The sequence below is a fragment of the Pieris brassicae genome, chromosome W (assembly GCF_905147105.1).
Source record: "Pieris brassicae chromosome W, ilPieBrab1.1, whole genome shotgun sequence".
Taxonomy (NCBI): domain Eukaryota; kingdom Metazoa; phylum Arthropoda; class Insecta; order Lepidoptera; family Pieridae; genus Pieris; species Pieris brassicae.
In genome coordinates, this window is record NC_059679.1 from 259,332 (window position 1) to 279,677 (window position 20,346).

The 20,346-nt window shown below is 40.6% G+C and overlaps 3 long non-coding RNA genes across 4 annotated transcripts; 2 read left to right on the plus strand and 1 right to left on the minus strand.

Annotated features, from left to right (window-relative positions):
- Positions 1–1,021: 1,021 nt before the first annotated feature.
- Positions 1,022–4,540, plus strand: LOC123718295. Its single transcript, XR_006754979.1, has 4 exons — positions 1,022–1,973; positions 2,270–2,390; positions 3,498–3,581; positions 3,659–4,540. It is a non-coding gene; the product is annotated as an uncharacterized LOC123718295 (long non-coding RNA).
- Positions 4,541–13,047: 8,507 nt separating this feature from the next.
- LOC123718297 lies at positions 13,048–14,662 on the plus strand. 2 transcript variants are annotated; one of them, XR_006754980.1, is made up of 2 exons: positions 13,048–13,795; positions 14,429–14,662. It is a non-coding gene; the product is annotated as an uncharacterized LOC123718297 (long non-coding RNA). The 2 variants fall into 2 exon arrangements; XR_006754981.1 differs by lacking the exon at positions 13,048–13,795 and adding an exon at positions 13,987–14,194.
- Positions 14,663–17,051: 2,389 nt separating this feature from the next.
- On the minus strand, positions 17,052–19,452 carry LOC123718298. Its single transcript, XR_006754982.1, has 4 exons — positions 19,063–19,452; positions 18,599–18,702; positions 18,129–18,281; positions 17,052–17,509 (listed from the first exon to the last, which is right to left on the minus strand). It is a non-coding gene; the product is annotated as an uncharacterized LOC123718298 (long non-coding RNA).
- Between the last annotated feature and the right edge of the window lie 894 nt (positions 19,453–20,346).

Genomic DNA, 20,346 nt, shown 5'->3' on the forward strand with positions numbered 1-20,346 from the left:
CGGATATTTTGAGTTTAGAAAGTGTGATTATAAATAAATTATTAAAATATCAACGGAGATGAGAAACAAGACGGCATTGCCCTTCTACCGACTTCGTAGATGACGAGTTTATAATTTGCTATAGATCAACGACTTTGATTCGTTGACGATTTCAGATTTCACACTGAAAACTACGTTCAATAACATTCAATTAATTAATTAATTACGGATATATAATAAAAATGTAATTCCCCAATATATCATACTTTAATATAAACCAGCTCACGCCCGCGTTGATTTTGTGTATTTTAACAGTCTCTTGGGATATTGTAATCTGTATTTTAGGTAAAAAGTGCAAAAATACTCACCGCCTGGTTCTTCAGTTTACAATAAATAAGGATGCTTTATCACTAGTAGATATTTATTATAATATAACTTTTCCTCATTATGTTTTTCAATTGTATTATTATTCTCCACTTATCGTTGTTTAAATAAACATAGGTATTTATCAAATTGATAATGTGTCACGAATAAGCCATTGGAAACAATTATAATAACAGTATTTATTTAGTTAGGATATCGCCATAAAGATATAAACATATGTATATTCCTATATATCATTGTCTCTCAATTCAGCGAACTTGTCAGGCTTAAGCTGTTAAGAAAATATAATTATATATATTATATGAAATAGTTAACGTATAAACTAAATTTGTACAATTTAAAGGTATTCATTTTTATTATTAAATACAATAATAATTTCGAGTATAAGTTGATATGTAGTATCTTTTGCAAAGGGTTTGAACAACACTAACCCTATCATATTTATAAGTTTAAAAATTTGTACAACTATAACTAAAAAACTGAAATTTTGGAAACATCACAGTATTGAAAGCTTTTATCAAAATTTGCCGGAAACGTTTAAAAATAATAATTGTCAACTATCATAGCGCCAGAAAACTTTATGTTTAAAATATACCAAAATAATGTTTTTTTAATAAATAAAGTTATCGTTCTTTCATTCGGTCTTGCGATGCTGAAACGTTTCAACTTATAGGAGGTCACGTACGCAAAAATGCTATTGACTTTAGGTACCTAAACTCATCTCTCTATTCAACTTTTCTTGCGAATTGAATTCCTGTGTGATGCCATCAAAAACATTACTTGTAAAAAAACAAAATTGCAACGTTGTTCCTCTACCGTAAAAAGTTGTGAGATACCTGTAATCCATACTTACGCTCTCTTTAATCAGCAGCTCATGTCCAAGCGTCGTGGTCAGCAACGAAGCATCTAGAGCAGACTATCTGTTTCTACCGGTTTCTGTCCAGCGCCTCTATTACGACAGTGTACAGTTTTCAGGACGATGAGTTGATGAGACTTTCACTTGACGGTACACCTGGTTGGTGAACGGCCACGTGATGTTTTGCCTTCTGTGTTACCTACCACGATCTGATTCTCCAAGTTCTCATCGCCTCTGCGCATTGTATGACCGAAATAAGATACGATTGGTAGATAGTGACCATATCAGTATTAGAAATCTTTTGTGTTTTAAATAAATACATTGACTTGGCCATCGTAGCAAACACAATATTCAATTACATTGTTTTGTGCGATTCAGGATTCTAACTTTATCCACAACGAAGTTAAAGGGGTCGAAAATGGCCTGAACTCAAGAAAAAGATAGTATGGCCCAGTTTCTTTTTTGCTCGACATGGCGAGCGCATCGCCTTGCCACCAAATTAACTGATATTATGAAACTTCTTTCACTCCTTGAAGGTCGTGTCTAGTACATTAAATATAATAATGACATAATGTCATTCAAATTATAATATTAAAATAAAGGTCATTTGTATTCACAGAGTAGAGCAAGATGTGACAGTGACTGTCTAATGATGATTTTTGTTTTTGCACAGTTACTCTAACAATTAAAATATTATTTGAAATTGCTTTTTCCAGGTATCCATGTCGATAATAATAATGATGAACGCCATCACGTGAGTTTTCCTTTTTATTTTTAACTTAATTTCATAAAAAATAAATTCTAGAAGAAGAAGAATTTGGGTTCCAAAAAGTTAACTTTATGTAAATTGCGTCATATCGCCTGCCAAATGTTGATTAATTCAATTTATTTTACTTATGCTATAAACAACACACTTGTTTCTACTAAATCTTAATATTAGCAACAAGGTAGGATTGGTAAAAGCAAAAGTAAATAATAATAGCAAATGATTAACACGTCTTGGCGTCTCTATGGAGCTGCTTTTCGAGTTCTAAAATATATTATTTTTAGGTTATTTCTCAGCATATTCCTTTTCACATCTGTCTATGGTCTGGACGGCTCTGGTAGTTGGCTGAATAGTTTTTCAAACATGGGTCCTGGGTGAAAAATCTTGATTTGAGACCTAATATAGGTAATTTTCATCTAATAACTTTAACTACTAGTTACAGTGCATTTAATTGGGTTTGATTATGATGATATCTTCCAGATTGGTTGGTATAAAATTATCAATGTTCACTGAACCGAAAGTCTGACCCATACCTTAATATAGGAAAAAAACGTTATTATTTTCATTTATTACAAATTGTAATAGCCTTTACGCCTAGAAAACATATGTCAGTCAGCGAACATGAACATATTTTAAATACATTGTCTATTCACTGAGACATCATGTACGATTACGATACTCCAACTTAAAACTTGTTGTAATATTTAAATTTCGCGCCTTTTGCTTCATTGACTTGATTTGTCTTTTATTTCAAGCCTGTTACTCGTTTGTCTTTGCCCTTCTCTTTACTCTGTGAACTTTACTAGCCAATGTGTTGTTCTTTTTAAGCCAAATAAAGTTCAAGATATTTTCCACATATAAAACAACTTGTTTCCATTAAATCTTAACGAGACCAATAAATAATTCAAACCGAACCTAATGAAGGATATTTAACGCGTAGAGATGTTGGGTCTCTCTGCATCTTCTACCGCATTTACCATTCAGAAGAGTTATTCGGTCTAATACCCGCAGCTGAGTTTCATTATCGGACGTCAAGGCAAAATACAAAGTACCATCCGTATCACCTCGACAATTGAGCGTTTTCTAAGGCAGTTTTTGCCACGCACCACCACTATGTGGAACCAGCTGCCCACTGAAGTATTTCCGAACCAATTCGACTTAGGGTCCTTCAAGAAAACAGCGTACCAATTCTTAAAAGGCCGGCAACGCACTTGCGAGCCTTCTGGCGATGTGAGTGTCCATGGGCGGCGGTATCGCTTAACATCAGGTGAGCCTCTTGGCCGTTTGCCTCCTATTACATTAAAAAAAAAACATGAGAACGAACGTCCACTACATGTCCCAATGGAGCTCGTTATTGCGAATGTACCAGGGGGCATTGACAATTCCCTTGAGTAGTTTGTTCTGAAATCATTGGATTATTCGTGACTGCTACTGGTGCACTCAGTTGGCAACCATAGATGCATCAGGACTTTTTTATAGATTTTGATTTACGGTTACCTTTTCAATTCGCAGCCGTTCATGTTTCACGGCCACGGGCGAAGTTGGTGAATGCGGATCATATTACAACTGTTATGATGCGCCCCAGGATGATATAGGGTACTTATATAGTTTCTAAGTTAATTTTTAATATTATATTAGTGTATATGTCTTACATAAGTTATTGTTATTTCCAGAAGCACATCCGGATGTTTACACTACCTTCATGTCTGCTGTATAAATGTGCCTACCGATGATGAGGATTTAGAAATTTAAAACTTAATTTAATGAAATGTTTTAGGTAGCATAATGGTCACTAAACAATAGTTCATTTAATCTATAATTACATTTACAGCCAGTTTTAAAGGGCGATAAACTCTCCCTCTTTAAATCGCCATTTTAGTTTACAAGAGACGCGTTAATCTATAATAATTCTCATGAGACAGCGAAATATAGTGAAGTGTATTAAAGTGAACGGGATACAAAATGGTGTCTTTGTTCTGTGTTATGAAACATCTTGTTTATGTTCTAATATGTACAAAATTGACAAAAACTGCAGAAGACGAACTAAACATCAAAAGAAACTTTAACTCTGACAGGAATTACCGTCTTAAACGGGAATTAATTACAATATTCATATAAGACGTTGTCGTGGTTTTCAGCACCAGGTATCTATGCGAATTACAATATATTTCAATGAATGTTATTGAAATGTCATTACCTATAAAGAAAACAAAACTTGGAAGCTATACTGCCGTTGGAGCTTAAAATAAATATTATCAGTAGAATCCTTTTACCTAATATAGATTGTTTTTATTTCCGTATACTACACACAATTGACGTGGACAAACAACAATTTTATACCTTATATCTTCACGTTATTTTCCCGGTAGGCCGACGATCTTGCAAAAGTCCTGACAACTCTCTTGCTTCATCCACTTTCATGACATCCACCATGTATGCTCGAATATGGCTACTTTTAATTTGTACCTTCTCTTGTATTGTTTCGTTGTATATCCTACTTAAGTGCTCTCATTCATCCGTCAGGCCTTGTACAGGGTGACCTTGTGTCTGAGAGACATTTGACTCCTTATATTTAGGAGGAAATGAAGGCGAGAGAGGACAAAATGGGCCTTCTTGCGAACGGCGGCTATGTGCTTTCGGAAAGACATGCCGCTATCGAGCGTGACTCCTAGATATTTAACGGACTTTTGCCATGGAATGGCTTGCCCGTATAGGGTTACCTCTGTCTTGAGGTGAAATTTATCCCTAGCGATAGCACCGGGGTTGCCCCTGGCAAAGAGAACTGCTACGCTTTTCTCGGGATTTATTTGGAAGCCCCATTTCCGAAACCATTCGCCTAACGACGTGGTAGTGGTCTGGAGTCTGTCCAAAATGACACCTCTATCTTTGTGGGTGGTATAGAGAGCGGTGTCATCGGCATAGAGGGCTAGCTCTACATTGGGAGCCCTAGGGATGTCGCCGGTATACAGCGTGAACAGAAGGGGCGAGAGGACCGAGCCCTGAGGGACTCCGGCCATGGTGGGGCGAGGAGACGATAACGTTCCTTCTACGCGATAGCGCATTGAGCGGTCGGACAAGAAGTCGTGTACGATACGCACGAGTCTTAGTGGCACATTAAGGTGGTAGAGCTTGTAAACCAAGCCGTTGTGCCAGACCTTGTTGAAAGCTTTCGCTATGTCGAAGAAGAGCGCACCCGTGGCTCTCGGTTTCAGGGAGCTATTCATCCCGGAGAGGATGTGCTCCGTGATTCGATGGACTTGATGAACGCACGAGTGGGCCGGCCTGAAGCCAAACTGCTCATCGGGAATGAGCCCCTTATCTAGGGCAAAGTCTAGGAGGCGCTTTTTAAGTACCTTCTCGTAAAGCTTGCTAAGCGTATTGAGAAGGCTGATAGGGCGGTAACTGGTGGGGTTGTTACGGGGTTTGCCTGGTTTGTGAATACCAATGACAATGGCCTCTTTCCACTGCGCCGGGAAGGTGCAGTTTTCAAGGAGGCAATTGAAAATGGACACTAGTAGGCATATCAGATGGGGCGGGAGGCACCGGAGGACCTTGTTCGAGATGGCGTCGAGACCTGGAGATTTACGAGGCAGTGAACTCTTTATTAGAGTTTTGACCTCGGCGATCGAAGTAGGAGGGAGCGGCTCGGGAGGGAGGGGCAGTGCTACGATGCGTTCGACCTCGCGGTTCCCGTGTTCGACGTGCGCCGGGTTGCTATGATCGAGATACGGGGTGCACTGCTCCACTAGGTTGACGGCTAAGCACTCGGCTTTTTCGTCGTCGTCGAATGCGTCAGGCAGATTTGGACGCTTGAGAGGGGGCATGGACGCCACCGTGTCGGTTTTAAGGGAACGCGCGAGAGACCAATAGGCCGTGTGCGAAGGTGACAATTCGCTGGTAAGACGGTCCCAGCGTTCGTTTCTAATTTCCCGCATGCGCTCTTTGACTCGGCGCTGCGAGGCGCGGAGTGCTCTGCGGTTTTCGTCGGTCGGTGCTCTGGCGAAGGCGTGAGTCGCCGCGTTCTTCTCGGTCAATAGACGCCTCGCGTCCGGGGGAAGCTCCCAGCGTTGAGCGAACTCATCTGGGACCTTCCGGGACGACTCGGCGACCTTGGTCTGAATGTGATTAGTGACCGAGGAGATCGCGTCTAACGCGTGAGCGGACGAGACTAAATTGTCGGGGACATTTGGGAGGGCAGAGGTGTCGGCGGGCTTGAGGGCCTCGTCTAACTTCTGCCAGTCGACAATGGACTTGAACCTCTTCTCTCGAGTGTTAGGAGGGCCGAATTCAAAGTGAACCGGGAAGTGGTCCGAGTCTAACTCGTGTAACGTCTCTACGCTTCGCGGCTGTAGTGCCACGTTACGTAAAACCGCTACGTCTATGACGTCCGTTGAGAGAAGGCCGTTGCCTGTTATGCCACGGCGAGTCGGTTGTATGGGGGCAATGACGTTGAAATTGAGCACGTCTATAAGCCTATTGAGGGCTAACCCATTAGGGTTTTGTTTTGAACTATTCCAGTCCCCGTGTTTGCTATTGAGATCCCCGACTAATAAGACCGAGGGGCCCATCGCAAACAGGGTTTTGAGATCGCTCTCTAGTATGTCCTTGGCGGGAGGGAGGTACACCGACGCGATAATAATCGGCTGATGGCCGGTCATGGCTACGCGCAACACAGAGCACTCTATGTTGTTAAGGGAGGGCGGGTCTAACGGCGAGCAGTGAAGCGCTCGTCTATAATAAATGAGCGTACCGCCTTTCGCCGTAGGTCGGTCGTTTCGCACTACGTTGTAATTTGCGAATCTGGGAGCGCGAACGCTGGGCTTGAGGAAAGATTCCTGTACTAGGAAAATATCTATTTGGTGGCGAACGAGGAAATCTCGAACCAAATCTGCCTGCGGCTTGAAACCGTTTGCATTGAAAGTCACCACGGACAGTGATCGAGCCTTGATCCTAGACGTGGTCGTAGCTATTGCGGTGTGGTGGAGTCTGCAAATTGTCGCACGGACTTAAGGAGCTGGACGTGCTCGATTACAAGTTGCTTCTTGTCTTCCGCGTTGTTGGCGGATTTGAAAGCCTCGGAGAAGGCGACAAGAGCGTCTATGTCTAGCGCGTCTACGATACTAAACGCGAGATTTAAGGCGTCGCGGACCTTTTCTGATTCCGCGGCGGCCTCCGCCGTGTGGCTGAGGGCTTTAGCCGGAGGGCTCACCTTGCGTGTGGGCCTCTCCGTTATGACGGGGGTCGGCGCCGGCGCCTGGGAGGGCTTTACGGCTGCCGATTTTGTTGGCAGAGGCGGGAAGGCCTCTGACGTGAGCTGGGGAGGGCCCTCCGTAACGGGGGGCTTGGTCCAGGCACTATTCCTAGGAGGTGGGGCCGGCGCGTACGTGGGCTTTGCTCCCGCGCCGCGACGGACCGCATCGCGCCCCGCCGTGCGCCCAGACGCCGGCTTATGCGCCTTGGGGGCACGAGGGCACCCGCGATAATTCGCTGGGTGGCCCTGTTGCCCGCAAAGCACGCACGCCGGCGGCTCAGCGCACGGAAGCGTTCTTTTGCAGTCCGCCGTGCCGTGGTCGCCTAGGCACTTTACGCACCGTGCCCTAGCGAAACAGTTACGGGCCGCATGCCCGTAGAGTTGACAGCGGTGACACTGTCGTGTGAAGGAGTGTTTGAGGGGGGTTTCAACCCTCAGCCCCGAGAGCTTGCAACACTCTCTCAGGCTAAATATCTTTTTCCCACTCGGGGTGGGATCGAGGACAACGAGTACCATGTCGTACTCTTCTTTCGTTGTTCTCTTGAGCATGCGGAATACATCCCTTACGGGGTATCCCTGCTCAGTGAGGTCCGATTGGACTATCCCGGAGTCTATCTCCTTTGGGATGCCCTTAATGACTACCCTTAGGACGCGCTCCTCGGGTAGGGGGAAGGTGTGGCCACCGATACCTTCAGAGCGAAGGTATGAAGTTAGAAAGCGGTGGTGATCAGATGAAAAGACCTGAACGCAAAGGTTATCCCTTAGCGTTCGGGCCTTGTAATTTATCGACTTTGTGTCGAGAATTTTTGATAGGGCCGGCCAGGCGCCCTTGTCCCTAACGTATACGGGCGGGGGGGTTTTAATGCGGTCCGCGGGGGCGGGGGGGTTTTAATGCGGTCCGCGGGGGCGGGGGGCGCGGGTTTTCCCGATAAGAGGGAACTAAGATCCCTCTTCGGAGGGTTGGCGGCTTGAGTGGGCCTTTTGGCGCGGGACCGCCGTTGGCCGAACGCTTCTTCTTCCGGCCGACGGTTTGAAAGCCGTCGCTCTCGGAAGATGAATTTTGTGCGGCTTCGTCGGCCGCTAACGCCGGAGTGGATTGGGTCGACATGACCGATGACGGGCGTGAATTTAAACCCGTCTCCTCATCGCTGGCGCTTCCCACTTCAGGGAGTCGTGAGCGCGAGCGCGAGCGAGGGCGGGTAACGAGTTTCAATGCCTTCGCGGAGGCATTTTTCTTCGCCTTACGCGGCGACGGCGATGGGGAACGCGGCGAATCCGCGGTTTCGGACTCTTGGAAAGCCCGTAGAGCGTCTGGATAACGCTGTTGAAAAAAGAGCAGCATTTTTCTCATGTCAGGGGGTGGATCCCCGGACGCCATTCTGTTGGCGGGAAGCCAACAGTTTGACGGCGGGTGTGTACCTAGTTGCCTAAGTGTGGTGAGTACCTAAGCTAATGGTTTGCCCTAATATGTGGTGTGTCTCCGCTGGTGATAGCGGAGGTGAGGTTTGTCACCGACCTAACCAGCCCGTAGGAGATTGGGTATAAGAGCCCCTACGGATGTGACAGGACCCGTCCAACAGTGGACCTGTGTTTAGCCGGTTGCTAGAGAGTAGTTGGCGTACCTACTCCCCAATACGTGCCTACTAGGAGGCCCGGCCGTGCACAGGACTTGGAGGAAGCGGAGGGGCTGTTACGCGCCTTGAAAAAGGCACGGTGTATGCACCCCGGACAAAAACACTCCCGCACAAGGCGTTAACCCACAGATAACCGTTTGGCACCGTTAGGTGGCTATCTGAGGGCCGCAGGTAAACCCGCGTTCATAAAATGCAGCCTTCAACCCGATGTCCAAACACCGAAGACGCGAAGCGACCAATGAGAGGGCGGCAGGCAGCAAGGCAGCGATCGGGCTGAGCAATGAGACAGCAGCAGGCAGCAAGCAGCAAGGCAGCGGTCGGACAGCGCGTGCGCACTGTACAGCGGCAAGCGGCGATGACTCACACGGAGCGAGCGAGATGGCACTACAGCACTGATGACTCACACGGAGAGAGCACTGGAGCAGACGTCCGCACGGGTCGGCGGTCGGAAGCGAAGTGTGTACCAAAAACAGCTTTTTCGCCCGGTTTTTCGTCTCCGGGTCCCGGGGCTCGATCGCTACGCGAGCGAGAGCCGCTCAAGGACCGGTTACGCGACGATGTTGTTTGCGGCGACGACGACGACGGCGGCGGCGGTAACGCGGCTCGACCGCGAGAGCGGGAGCGTACGTTGGCACGCGGGCCGGACGCATCGCGACGCGGTTTTCGCTCCATAACTGGAGCCGGAGTCTGCCAGGCATAGCCTGAACACCTTAGCTCGGTCCGCACATGCGCATCCTCCGGTGAGACCCGCTGGTGGGAGGCCGGACTAGGCGCAGCGCTTTCTTTGCTTCGGCGTCGGCGTAAGTTGGTGCAAGGCGGATCCTCAACGGCGATTGCTTGAGTTTTTAATGATTAAAAACTACGGCAATACAGTACATAGAGAGGCTCGAGTGCACTGTAAAGGCAGAAGACCGTACGAAAAAGCCGAGTGCTTAGCCGTCAACCTAGTGGAGCAGTGCACCCCGTATCTCGATCATAGCGACCCGGCGCACGTCGAACACGTGAACCGCGAGGTCGAACGCATCGTAGCACTGCCCCTCCCTCCCGAGCCGCTCCCTCCTACGTCGATCGCCGAGGTCAAAACTCTAATAAAGAGTTCACTGCCTCGTAAATCTCCAGGTCTCGACGCCATTTCGAACAAGGTCCTCCGGTGCCTCCCGCCCCATCTGATATGCCTACTAGTGTCCATTTTCAATTGCCTCCTTGAAAACTGCACCTTCCCGGCGCAGTGGAAAGAGGCCATTGTCATTGGTATTCACAAACCAGGAAAACCCCGTAACAACCCCACCAGTTACCGCCCTATCAGCCTTCTCAATACGCTTAGCAAGCTTTACGAGAAGGTACTTAAAAAGCGCCTCCTAGACTTTGCCCTAGATAAGGGGCTCATTCCCGATGAGCAGTTTGGCTTCAAGCCGGCCCACTCGTGCGTTCATCAAGTCCATCGAATCACGGAGCACATCCTCTCCGGGATGAATAGCTCCCTGAAACCGAGAGCCACGGGTGCGCTCTTCTTCGACATAGCGAAAGCTTTCGACAAGGTCTGGCACAACGGCTTGGTTTACAAGCTCTACCACCTTAATGTGCCACTAAGACTCGTGCGTATCGTACACGACTTCTTGTCCAACCGCTCAATGCGCTATCGCGTAGAAGGAACGTTATCGTCTCCTCGCCCCATCATGGCCGGAGTCCCTCAGGGCTCGGTCCTCTCGCCCCTTCTGTTCACGCTGTATACCGGCGACATCCCTAGGGCTCCCAATGTGGAGCTAGCCCTCTATGCCGATGACACCGCTCTCTACTCCACCCACAAAGATAGAGGTGTCATTGTGGACAGACTCCAGACCGCTACCACGTCGTTAGGCGAATGGTTTCGGAAATGGGGCTTCCAAATAAATCCCGAGAAAAGCGTAGCAGTTCTCTTTGCCAGGGGCAACCCCGGTGCTAACGCTAGGGATAAATTTCACCTCAAGACAGAGGTAACCCTATACGGGCAAGCCATCCCATGGCAAAAGTCCGTCAAATATCTAGGAGTCACGCTCGATAGCGGCATGTCTTTCCGTAAGCACATAGCCGCCGTTCGCAAGAAGGCCTATTTTGTCCTCTCTCGCCTCCATTTCCTCCTAAATAAAAGGAGTCAAATGTCTCTCAGACACAAGGTGACCCTGTACAAGGCATGCATCCGACCGTGCATGACATACGCTAGCGTAGTCTTTGCGCATTGTGCCCCTTCCTATATTCACCGGCTACAGGTGCTTCAGTCGCGATTCATGAGAATCGTGACCGGTGCGCCCTTCTATGTGAGAAACGTCGATCTCCACCACGACCTGGAGCTCCCTACCATAGCCCAATGGATGAAGTTGGCGTCCACACGCCACTTTGACAAGGCTAAACACCATCCAAATCCGCTGGTGCGTTGTTACGCACCAGCGGATGGATTTGGATGGTTCGAGTCTCACAGGAGACGCCCTTGCGCTAGCCGCGGGAAAACAAGCCATTCTGGCCGAGCTACGCTCGCCAAAACAGCCCGACCTGAGCTGTAAAGGCCCTTAAGGCCAACAGCGAGATTCCATTCAATAAATAAAATAAATAAAAATAGTGCGTAATTGTTTGACGTTGTCTTGAAATGAAACTGCGCCTTGATCTTGTTTCTTGCTTCGCCGATTATTCGTGGGTCCCAGTTCGTAGTCAGAGGAGAGAGGAAAGAGAATTTTGCGTAGATCTCGCCGAGCTTAAGTACTCGAACAGTATACCGCGACGAGAGCTGCGCTTACAAACATCTGCGCCGGTATACCGCGACGAGAGCTATGCGACCCTTTTGTTCGGTGAAGCATTTTATTCATTTATTTATTAACCATTTTTCATACTTAAATTATTTACATATTTTAATTATAGAACTTATAACACATACTTAATTTCTACTTATAAGCTATCAACAATATTCTCATCAAACTTATAACTCATACTCAATTTCTACATATGACCTGCCAAAAATATTCTTATTTATCTTATAATTATAGAGTCGCCAAAATTAACATATAATCTATATCTATTTATATTTACGAGTCGCCAACAGTAATTGTATTATTTGTATTCATGTCTGTGATAATAAAAGCCTTTTGTTAAACTTTATCTTATTTCACTTTATATAAGCAATTTCTGTAAAGTTGCATATAGTAGATCATTTTTCGAAAAAGAAGGTCATAAAGAAGTTTCACTTGTTACGTGGGTACACTAGTAAACGCAAACATTTTTTAAAATTAATACTGTAAAAATAAATAAACCTTTTGCTTCAAAACATGTCATTTACACGTAATATACAGAAATAGGCCCAGGCTATATGGTGTGTTAGCGTAGCAAAATTCCATGTGTTTGTAGGTATTTAAAAAAAAACATTACGGAGTTCGCGGGACCACTAACTGTTAAAGAAAAAATAAAATTTCTTCATTTAGATTTTAGTTTAATTGTAATCTTGAAATAACTTCCTTGGAAATTCTTATTTTTATATTGATTAAATGTATTAAAAATATTGTAAAGTAAAGACCCAACTTGAATATAAGAACGTATTTATATTAATAACATAAATTAAAAATAAAATGCCCCTCCCGCCATTTACATGAGTTAATGTTGAGATTAATTTTCAGTCTCTTTATCAGTTCACATAGCAGGTATTTGTCTAATAAAGTATATATCTATATTATAAAAATGAATCGCAAAATGTGTTGGTAAGCGCATAACTCTACAACGCCTGGACCAATTGTACTAATTCTTTTTTTTAAATGTTCGTTGAAGTCTTAGGATGGTTATTACGGTGAGAAAAATTCGAATAATTTTTAATTCGGAAAAACCCTAAAACAGCCCTTTTCTTTTTCCCATACAAACGTTTTGTAAATAAAATGTAGCGTTAATTTGTACTTTATTGCTTTATTTTCAATAAAGTTCATATTAAATTACAAGCATTCACTGATGTCCAAGCAATGTCGCGTTCCGAAACACAACAAGTGATAATATCGCGAACCCGACCAAACTAAATAGTCAAAAAATGTGAGATTTATAGATCATTAGCACTAATTTTTAATTTGGTTGGCTTCGCGATATTATTTCTTTTATTTTAGTTTCGGCATGCGTCACGTCATTACATCTGTCAAACAAATCGCGTTAAAAAAAGGATTTAATTTTTGAATTATTAATTTTTTTTTACACAAATAAATTATAATATTCCATTTCACCGCACTGGGTGAGGTGAACACATCCTCTGGCTAAGTATTTTCGTTAAACCAAGGAGAAACACGTAAACGGTGGCCATAAATAGCCATTTATTAACAGTTTATCTAATCCAAGGCCAAAATCAGTTAACAAAATGTATTTACTAATTTCGTCCACCTGTGATCTGTAAGCCGCGCTACATGACCCGCCCACTTCCACTTCCACTTCAGTTTTTTGGCGTGGCTTAGAGCATCCATTGCTTTGGTCTCTGATCTTATTCTTATGTGTCTTATCTTGTCTACCTTTTTAATGTTTAGAATGCTCCTTTCCATGTCACGTTGACATGTATTTATATTGTTTTATTTGTAAATCTCCATGTTTGAAATACATATGTTAGCCATGCAATAAAGTATGAGTTCATAACTCTCTTCTTAAGCATTATAGACATATCACTCTTAAATATTCTACTCTCTATCGGTAGTTCGCGCTAAATCTCGTTTCTGTATCTCACCTATCAGGGCCTGCCATTCGGGTCGAGGATCATCCCTCCCTCAGGAGTCCAACGTTCTTCCTCCACTTTAAACTAAAATCAAAATTTCTAAAACAGCTCTTGGGATACTGCGCAGGATTTTAACAATTAATTTAGAGAAATGGAACTCTGATCGAGAGTGATTAAAGCAAAGGCGACCTGGGATCACGCAAATGGATACAGTTGAAGATTTGAGGTAATTTTTTTAAATACAGCTTTCTGTTTTATCTTATGAATTTATGTATTTGTCGCTTTTTCGTTTCATCGACTTTCAAATCACAACGATGCTCAAGCACTTTTCACTTCTATACTTCCAAACGGGTAGGAGGCTCAACTGATGTTAAGTGATACCGCCGCCAATTGACACTCATTGCCAGAGGGCTCGCATTTGCGTTGCCGGCCTTTTAAGAATAAGTCGAATTGGTTCGGTAATGATGCAGTGGGCAGCTGGTTCCACGTAGAGGAGGTGCCCACAACATTAAATAACGCTCCGTTTTGAAACGACGGACGTGCGATGATGAAACTCAGCTGCTTGTATTAATCCGAACAACTCCTCTGAACAGTATTCGTGGTAAAAGCCTGCATTAAACTTAAGGTCAGGATAAAGTCAGTACTTAACCCAAAAACGTCAAATTCAATATTTTTTTAATATATGGGAGCCATACATTGAGTTGCCATGGGCGGCGCTGTCTCTGCACCCCCTACTTCTTGTCCAGTTTTGCATAAAAGAACGTTTTTGCTGATAAAAATATTTCATATATCTATTTATCATATATTTATTTAAAGATAAATATAATTATATATTACTTTAACATACTTCTTGTTACAGATATTGATACGAACCGCATTTCCATTATGCGAAATCACAACTGAGACGTGCGTGGCGTGGTTCGAGCAGATTTTTGACATCAAGTACAATTCATTCGAAATTCGAAAAATACACCAAAGCAATGGACGTGATTCGAAATTCAAATTACCGCACCACAGTTCTGTTCATATTTCGAAATTCAAAGAAAATTGAGTATTTGTTTACTGGGAGAAAATAAATAAAAATTATTTTGTATTACGTATTTCATTTTTGGAGTTTACTCCTTAAGAAACGATTTGAGTTATAAGGCCCGGTACGGAAATTTTATGAGGAGTAAAATCAAGTGTAACACGAAAAGTTGAGGCGTTACGTAGAAAGAGACAAACATATATATCTGTAGGATTGAACGTGTAAAAGAATGATTCCATCTCATTCTCTCTCTAAAATTGGATTTGTATAAATTGAACACAATTATTATTGTTATTATTATTATTATTATTATTTATATTGTTTTGTAACATACTTTATGTAATACGCTTTATTGAAGTAACATAAATAATCCGAATAATTATTGTTTCTCTTATCATTTTAGCAGATGCGTTCATTTACCCTTTTTTTCTATTCGATATATATCATAATTATCGTTCGTAAGGAGTAAACTCCAATCGTGCGTCGTAGCTAAAACACACACACACATTTTTTTATAATGTATATTATATACATATACATTATAATAAATGCAAAATTAAATGCAAACGATATATCAATTATTTGTCTACGATTCTCCAATGACAACATCTTAAAGTGCTTCTGGTTCTGGTCCTTTGTCGTTTTTAGGACTTATGAACGTCACACCAAGGATGTTAATTTTCTACCAGTTCAATCAAGGGGAAAAAAATTCCATGTCATTCATTTTACTCGCTAAGTTTTGTTCAAGGCAAATGCACTACAACCATGACGCCTCGCTTCGCTTGAGATATTGATACATATCTTAACTTGAATTAAAATAAAAAATAAGTTTGAGTTTGAGGGAAATTTCTGGATAAAATCATTCAGAACTGAAAACATCCTTCCTTATTAAGACAGCTAAAAATGTAGACAAAAGATGTACAGGCAGTCTTTCTGGCTAGAAGTAATAGATCACTGCCGTGTAATGGAAAGTGATTACATTTTTAAAGACAAGGTGTCTACGACCTTCAGGTTGAGAGTCTAATTTTGATTAAAGTGCTCAATTACAATATAATATCTTATAATAGATTGATCCATTGCTCAACATCAAATTAATCTGCACTCTTTTAATTTATACATAGCTACCGTTTACGTGTTTCTCCTTGGTTTTACGAAAATACGGTTAATAAATGCGTTTTTCAATAGATTAACTGTTATTGGCTTTGGATTAGTCAAACTGTTTATAAATAGGTTTCGTTTATGTATTTCTCCTTGGTTTTACGAAAATACTGTTATTAAATGCGTTTTACAATAGATTAACTGTTTTTGGCTTTGGATTAGTGGAACTGTTAATAAATAGGTTTCGTTTATGTATTTCTTCTTGGTTTTACGAAAATACTGTTACACTCCGACTAATAAACAATTTTTCTTTTGATATTTTTTCCGCTTAACCTTTGTACAAACATTATAATATTGTTCAACTATCTTAACAGAGATCTGTATTTAATTTTTTTTTAAATACTTTAAGAATCTACTTGGTTTCACCATAAATTATTGATTGAATAACTCGACTGATTTTTTTTTCATTGCATTTGGAAAATAATTTGGGGTTCCGGTCCTTTGTTGCCCCGAGGGCTCCAGACCGTGAAATATGGCCATGTGATTGTAATTGTTGATTATAAACGGCTAAAGGTTCCTTTTTTAATATCCTGTCAGGGTCAGTCGAAATAAAGAGCAAATAAATTAAAATACACTTTATTTAACATTTCTAAACACTTAACACCAATACTACAACTATAACGAGTAATATAAATTTAAAAAAAAAACAGTGTCCCTACATCCTTTTAGGTCTGGGTCCTATGTATACTATATGTATATTGCTTCACCTTTTAACAAGATTTCTTTTGGTCAGTGACATCTCGTGTAAATAGAAATAACTCAAGTTACTTCTGCAGAGATATTAAATGAAGTAAAGGTTATGTAGGATATTAAACAATAATAAATTTAAAGCCTTAATGTCTAAGAGCGATATAATATTAATACAAGTTACTCAAGTAAAACACAGAAATATAATTTTGAAGTATTTTCTTTCGATCAGTGCCAACTCGTCAGCTTAGACCTAACTATGTTAACAGTTTACAAACTTGACGTGTTGTCAGTACTATCACAGAAAAATACAACAGCGCTCATGTGATAGGCGTAGTAAAAATGATTAATTCATGTACATTTGTTAAAAAAAAACCTGCCATAGACAAATTAACCATTAAAAAAAATCTGTTCTAATAAAACATCCGTGTATACAAATTGAGTATTTACTTTAGAATATTTTAATATTCATAATCAATATAAAAATACATCGTAATATCATAGGAAGAATTCAAGATTACAATTAAACTAATTGAAGCAATTTTTGGGGTTTATCCAGTCCAGTTTTTTTGTAAATATGGAATTTCTATGCTACCCCATAGAGGTCGCTATCCGGAATAAAAATTGGTTATTGGGTTTTTCGGTACAATTATACTCGGAGTTTAAGAAATTAATAGGATTTTTAAAATTTGATTTTAAAAACAATATTGCTACTGCTTTTCAGCCAAATCCAGCCATGTTCAAAAATGTGTTTTTTCGCTGTGGACCACTGATTTTGGGTTTGGTAAGTTATATACACTTAATGTTGAATAAAAATTATTCCTCTAAATTAATTGAATAAAATATATTCTCTAACTATCCCAAAGCATAACCTGATTATCGTCTACATTTGTATTATCTATGGTTCGTTAATTGTCAAAACCGGTGAATCATTTTTCTGCAGAGCCTGTAACCGAGCTGTCATAATTAGATTGACAATATTCATTTGAAGTTTCGCGCTAATTTTATTCTCTGGGACCGTTTTGAGTAGGCATGTGACGTATGTTCCGAAGTTTTCGATTTCCCGCTCTTCGAAAAAAAAAATTATGTGTAAACTCATATCTAAACATATCTTCATTGTGTCAACTATGCTTCCAATAATATAAATTAAAGTACTGGAACTATAATCTATTTAAATAATAATATCTTTGATTTAGTATTTATTTATTTATTAACACTTCATTGCATAAATAAATATAACACAGTTGATATAATGGAATGAAGAGGGCAACTGGTGGCCTTATCGCTATCGAGCGATCTCTTCCAGGCAACAACTGTGAGAAAAAAAATTACTACGCTAACGGAAGAAAATTAATAAGACGTCGAAGGATACTGGAGGCATCGTACGTACATCGTATGAAATGCTTATGTAATTTGGCCATATAGAACGGATGAATGAGAAATGGTTTACAATCTGGATATACAATGGAACTGGATAATGAAGTCGGTCAGGTGAGTAGACTTTGTCAGTAAAAGAGGAAGGAAAACGTTCCCAGAACTGATGAGCCTGCATGTTAATTGGCATGAAGGTGGATGAAGTGAAAAGTATGTCAGGACTATAGCAATTAAAGATCCGTGCTCTCTGCTCAATAGTGTCCTTATATGGTCACTCTGGAAGCATTTCGTTAAAATATTAAGTAATTCTTACCTCTTGTCCTATATCCGGCGGATCAATTCCCTTATTTCTTTCACCCACTTCTCTGTCTATATCTGATGTAAATTAATTTTTGTATTCATTCATTCAATGTCATCAACGTCACAATTTCCATTTGTAGCTTTGAACTCGCTGCCCTAGGTACACCTAGAAATTTTGTACCGGATTGAAACAGATTTAAACAGAAGATTTATCTATTATTCCTACAGCTAACAAAAATTATACATAACTATATGTAACATACACTAAAAATAAAGCCAACAAAGTTCAAAGTTAACATAGAATACAAGATGTACTTAATGTTTTACTAAATGAAAATTGAAATTAGTATTATTTAATTTAATTAGTATTATTCTTGTTTACATTTATTACTGGTATCACATCGCCCTACAATTGTGAAGATTTATTTAGGAAATTAAATTTATATGAAAAATATTCTTAAAACTAACATTCAGAACTTATACCTTTCAGTAATCCTGTGATATATTTTCCAAAGTTTCAATTTCCACATCGTCCTTACTTTGGTTTTTATTCGGTTCAATATACTTAACGTCATCTCTAGGTTGCACTACAATGGAGAAGAATAAACAAACTCTAAAAACCTTAGAGGCATCGAATATATACCAAAATAAATAATGTATTAATTTAAATAAATCAAAAAAATCGTATTGATTGACTTGACTTAATTTCAACAAGATGTTTGGAATTGGATTTGATTTCAATTTAATTAAATATAAGGAAAAGAGAGAAACATTGTTAGTTGTTTCCATGATTTTATCAATAAAAATGTGGAAACCACATTTCTACTTTTAATAAGTTTTAAATAACGCAAGCATCTAGTTCATGTTTATGTTGATATTTTGCTGTGGATGAACGTCAAGATTACGTCTGAGAGTGAGTTTAAGTAACATCAATAGAAATAAATTACCTCGGAGATTTTAGAATGTTTTTCTTTAAAATGTTTGTACAGTGCATCCCGCCTAAGCCGTTCATCACACATGGAGCATTTGGCCTGATTATGAGGTTGCTTATCAAAGAAACCCCACCCCACAGCTCGTTATCTGGATCCAATACAATTGATTCTTCATCTTCACTCCAGAGTTGGTTTCTGAAATTACCAGATATCTTTGGTTTACTTGAGCACACAGTTAAATGTATTTTCTTTAATAGATATTAATGCCTTAGTATTTACTACAAAATTACATTAAGATTTGTTCCCATTGACCACTTCTAGTTGGATCATAGAAATATCAAATCGAAAATTCCTCTATGAAACAATACCACAATGTAATACACTACGTAGTAGTTTAATTTAAACTGTTTTAAAACAGTTGGATAAATACATTATAGCAGAATATGTATGACAATTGACGTGATATTGATGAAGAGAATTATTGTATTCATAATCAACGTCACAATTTCCATTTGTAGCTTTGAACTCGCTGCCCTTGGTAAATTAAATTAAATTGGCTCAAATAACTCAAATAACAAAATCAAAAGATGAAAACTACACTAAAAATAATACCAATTTTTTCCTACATGTACCCGCTATGAAAATTTACAAATAATTTTAACCAATTACTTAACCTCACTACTTTAAAAGATTAGAAAATAAAATACTTATTTGCACAAATAATTAAATTAAGGACACAGTTCGGAACACAAAAGAAAATGACAAGTAACTTAACTTTTGGTTAAATCTCTCGATGTGGCAGTTTAGCTGCACTGCACTGCTCGGTTGATTAATTCTTGATTAATATTCTATTTCTTCTTTGTTCCCCTCATGGGCCACCATGTTCATTCTTTAGGGGATGACTGGGCCGGTAAATGAAACTCTTTAGACTTCTTGTAAAATTTGTATTATTTCTTTACACGACCTATCGCGGGTCAAGTACTATTAGAAGTGATGGTGCATGTCGCCCCACCTTACAATTATAATTTAAAATGCGCCTGATATAAAACTTGTGCAATGCCGCACAGTATATGTTGGAGTTTGAATATGTAAATAATGGCAGGCAACACTTGTCACATCTTAAGGAAAAGTTTTAGTTTAGAATATTGGAATACCTGTTTAAATTTTATATTAAAATATTGTTTTCTGTTATTTGCTAGTACTTCTCTATTCTGAGAATAGATGATGGTGATGATTATTCCGGAAACAGAAATAAAGATCATTCCAATGTGATAATTCATGTTCCTTATGGTAAAAATA